This window comes from Rutidosis leptorrhynchoides, chromosome 4 (genome assembly GCF_046630445.1).
Source record: "Rutidosis leptorrhynchoides isolate AG116_Rl617_1_P2 chromosome 4, CSIRO_AGI_Rlap_v1, whole genome shotgun sequence".
NCBI classification, from domain to species: Eukaryota; Viridiplantae; Streptophyta; class Magnoliopsida; order Asterales; family Asteraceae; genus Rutidosis; species Rutidosis leptorrhynchoides.
In genome coordinates this window covers 578145964-578151167 of record NC_092336.1, presented here as the reverse complement: position 1 = coordinate 578151167, position 5204 = coordinate 578145964, and the positions used below count along the sequence as shown (strand labels likewise).

Below are 5204 nucleotides of genomic sequence, written 5' to 3'. Positions count from 1 at the left end.
TACCAAAAACTAAAAGAAAAATTACCAGGTGAGATTGCCAAAAGCGAATCAATAGACGAAACACCATCAGTAAACTGAACCGCGGAAACCAAGTTCTCAAAAGATGTTGGCATAACAAAATAAGCAGAGGAAGGAACAACAAACAAACTCTCATCACAATTTCGGCTTTGTAACATATTCCTAGTAGAGTTTTGCCTCAAAGCAACAGCAGGCATTTCAACGATTATTACATTCGCCAACAACCCCACAAAAGATAGACTTATGTTGACCTAACTTTGTCTGATGTTTCACACTCGCCATGAGGGTATCGTAACATAATATAAGAGACTGTCAGACACTCAAGCTCACATAATAATAACGACATTGAACAGTAAAACAGAACTCATAATTAAAGCCTTACATATGAATAGTAAAGACTATAAACAACGGCAACAGTAACAAATAACATGCACAATGCACCAAACAAATAATTATAGAACATAAGCATAGATCACATATACTGGAAAAGGAAAACTGATGAAAAAAGGGAAAAATATACTTACGAACCCAAACAACGATGAAAATGCCCAAGCACAATATTGCAAAGACGATCTACGCTGCACATGAAAAACAAAAAGTTGAACACGTGAGTTTTATATAGTTAATATCTACTTCATTACATTAATACCAAAATATCAAGTAACAAAGATAGATATAAATAAACATAATCTGAATGTTTGCTCTACCCCTACAATCAAACACCATGACGATTGTAAAACTGAATTTTTTTCAGAATAACACTTCTTTCTCAAAATTAAAGTCCAATATGTAATTTCAGCAACAACAAAAAACATAAATTTAAGAATGTAATTTCATAGAACACTTGGTGTGGATGCAAAACAGCTACCAACTTAACATCAACACATCATACAAAGTCATTAAATTTGTATCAATTAGAACACATCCATCAACAATAAAAATTTGAGAATAGTAACATTTTGTTTAGCATATATGTAGATTACCTCATGATGTTTCGTTTCCCACCACATGCTTTTAGTGATATTTATGAAGAATCTCAAGACACTTACCTCTAAACGACCCTTTTAGGAGGTAGGAATCACGATATTTGACAAGATCAAAATTGACGTTTGCATTTGAACTTATATGGTATTTGTTGGATAAATGTCTTATAAAGCTTTCAAAACTAACTCTACAAATCCTCAAAATGATAATTGACCAATTTGATGCAAAAGGGCCAAACGGGTCAAAGGGTCAAAATGGACAATCAAAACACTTTTACCATTATAAAACCCGAAAGACCTCATTTGAGTCTAAACTCAGCAGTTTAAGACATTTTACAAATGACTATATTATCATGACTACAGAATGATCACATCAAGTTATTACGCCTAATATACACTACATTCCAATTTGATATTTTTAGACTTTAACTCAAAAGGTCGTAACCATGTTAAGGTAATAATGACAAAAGTTAAAACAATAACCAACCTGCATCCACGTTTTATCATTCAATTGAATTGAAGTAAATGATCAATCAAAATTTGATGGACGAAGTTCAATCCCAGATGAACCACTAAACAACCACAAATGCATTTCGACAACAGTGCCTCCTATGTAGAACAATGTAGTTGTGATCAGTGAGTAAACATAGTTTCAGCCTTTCACATATAGCATCAAGCAACCTCCTTTCACATATAGCATCAAGTAACCACCTATCCATATTTTCAAACACAGGAAGCTGCAGTAAATGATCATTGTTATTGTAAAATTAAAGAAAAATTACCATAAGCCTCAGTTAGTTATAATATATAAAAAATCAAAGCATAATCAAAGACAAATGACCATATTAAAATTCTAAAACAGAGGAACCTACCGTAAGTGATCATTATTATTGTAAAATTAAAGAATAATGACCACAAGACTCAGTTAGCTATAATATATACAAAATGGTATTAAAGTATAGTAATGAATTACCTTTGACTAAAATATATCAAAGATGTTATTATGTGCTTCTTTAATCGTATTTGACACACAAATGTATATATTAGTTAGATATTTTTGACTTCAACAACCTATTCCGAACCCCTGCAACCCACATGAACATTTACACGTTTTGACCCATTATCTTACTCGAACAATACAATAATGTGCCTTTATAATCAAGGATCGACCATTGTGAGATGAAGATCGTATAGGTGAATGTAACTGGATCCATAGGAGGAAGAATTAAAGAAATAAAGTGATATTAACCGTATAGGTCTAGAACTATACACAGAAATCTGATATTAAAAAAAAATAGTTACTTACATAATTGGTTTCACATAATCGATGAATGAAGTTTCTGATTGCAGAGACATGATCAAACCTTCTAATGGCGATTGATTGTTTGATTCATCCATACTCGAATATGGTTCATCGCCATTCACATTACCAATCGCGATTAACATGATTAAACCTTCTGCGATTCACATGATTAAACCTTCTGAAGGCGCTTGATTTCTGATTCATCCACAAACTCATTTTGTGAATATAATGGTGGTTTGATGTATTAGGGTTTGAAGATCAGGCGTATGAGATGGTTTTTTTGGGTTTTATTTTTTTGCTGCGTGAATTCATTCCCGTGTTTAGATGCCAACGTGGAATTAGTGGGTATTAGAAATGTCATTAGGGATTGCCATGTCACTAATCACAATTAAAGAGTCATTAGAGGGACACACGTTGGATTTAAGTTCATGATTTATATAATGTTATATATATATATGTGTGTGTGTGTGTGTGTGTGTGTCTATGTATATGTATGTATGTATGTGTGTGTATATATATATATATATATATATATATATATATATAGTGGTTTAATCCACGACTAAGTAACTTTAGTGGCTAAGTGGGTATAAGCAAAATAAAAAATTTCTCTTTAAATTTTTTTTAGATTCATAAATCTGCATCAAAATGTTCTCCTAATCTATATTTTTATAAGCCAAAAATATTCGAAATCGTTAAAAATCGATGATGAATGATAATAATCGTGATGAATGATTAATTTATTATTCATCTGAATAGTGATGAATGATTAAATTAATCATTCATCACTATTCAGATAAATGATAAATTAATCATTCATCATCGATTTTTTAACGATTTCATTATTTTTTTTTAAATTTTTGCTTATCCATTCTTAGCCGTTTTAAGCTTAGCCATGGATCGCGCACGAACGCGCGAGCGCGCGCGCACACACACACACACACACACATATATATATATACACACACACACATATATATACTAGTCCCGGTCAGCCTGCGCAATGCGGCGGGGGCTTTCGACATACATGTTGTATTTAATGTATGTACAGAGGGGGAAACGGTCCATGTGTTAAGACCCGTTTTAGATGTCGGTGCGGTTAGAATTTTTAGAAAAGTGTCCATATCGAACGTAGTTAGTCTTGTTTTATTTGTAAAATTATTTAAAGTTTAATGGTGATGTCGGAGGACAATAATTCGCGCCGAACAGGAGGATATAGCTCGTTAAAGATGACGGTGGATTTTATGAGGTGTTTATAAATATTGAATTTTCACTTTATATCCCTGAATTTTACGCTTTAAACCACTGCATAATGTAAGGAATGAGCAAAGTAGGGGGGTTTGAGTGAAAATTGTAAGTGTGAAAAGGTGGGGTGAAACACACCAAATCCCACGCCAATTAGTATATGTAATATGTAATATATATATATATATATATATATATATATATATATATATATATATATATATATATATATATATATATATATATATATATATTGATGACATACTAGTATACTACTTATTGGAAATGACATTCTAACTTTGCAAGATGTAAAGTCGTGACTTGGAAAAAGAGTGATGTCTCGTTAGCTTTGAGTAAGACAAGTCGTCATCAACATAATGTAGATGAAGAACATTTGATTGTTGTTAAAAACATTCTTAAGTGTTTGCGGAGAACTAAAGATATGTTCTTGGTTTGCGGTGGTTTAGAAGAAGAGTTGAGTATTAAATATTATATTGATGCTACTTTGAGAATGTAGGTGATAGTATGACAAATTTGGTAGATCTTTCTCATAACTTTGAGAACGAGTTGTTTGAGGACATGCCAATTCCATGTCCCTTTAAACGTGAAGAAGCAAAGAAAACGGATAGAATTTTAACCTCTTCCTTTCGTGATAGAAGTTTCGTCAAAAGTTAATAATTTATAGATAGCATGACCGGGTATAAGGATGGAGATGGAGTGAACTCGCAAAGGAATAACGTGCTTGATAAGTTCGCATACGGATAGCTTGTTCTGGCATAAAGGTGATTAGCGAAATCAACCGAGAACATGCTGGACCCAAGAGATGTACGACGTTTGGAATATCTAACAAGATTGGTTCGGCGCAAATTGAAAGAAAGATTTAAATATTGATGACAACGAACAAGACGATAACAATTAGTTTATCCAATCTAATTTATGTTTTAATGTTGTTTACTTTATGAATTGTAATTATATTATTTTTTTTAGTAATTTTAGTTTATGTAATTTTTAATTTTAATGTTTTAAACTGACTATATATTTTTTTTAATAGTGATAAAAGGTTTGTTTAAATTTATTATATATAACTTATTAGCAAATACTATAAAAAATTAACACATTGTTTACTAAAAATTAAATAAAATTAAATGTAACAACCCAATCCACAACAAATTTCAATCCCAATCCACACCACATTAACCTTTATACTATTGTCAGATAGTATAGATTGTGGATTTAATTTTCCTGTTTTATCCTGCATGTTTTTTTCCCGAATGTAATTTAAGTTTTATACTTGCCACGTACCACAAGGTTTAATTGTTTAGGTTTAATTTTTTTTTTTTTTTCGATTGTAATTTCATTTTATTGTTGGATAGTATCTAGATTTATGTTGAGTGAAGTAACCTTCTTATTTCTTTATTTGTTTTTGCTTTATTTAAATTTTAATTGATTTTTTTCCCTGTCTTTGTTGCTGATTGTGTTATGTGTTGTGTTACACTTGCGTTGCACTTCAACCGAAAGGTGGGTAGAGGTTTATAGTTAAAACTTTAATGCATTATTGCCTGCTACCTATTCTGTCATCATTATTTATGTTTGCCTCCCATTTGCTTTAACCTTTTGTTAGTTAAAAATATATGTGTTGAAATATTTTGTTATGG

General features: G+C 31.3%; 1 long non-coding RNA gene across 1 annotated transcript; it reads right to left on the bottom strand.

The window, feature by feature from the left end:
• On the bottom strand, window positions 1-2497 carry LOC139845468 (uncharacterized). Its single transcript, XR_011758330.1, has 3 exons — window positions 2308-2497; window positions 1489-1712; window positions 1-596 (listed from the first exon to the last, which is right to left on the bottom strand). It is a non-coding gene; the product is annotated as an uncharacterized lncRNA (long non-coding RNA).
• Between the last annotated feature and the right edge of the window lie 2707 nt (window positions 2498-5204).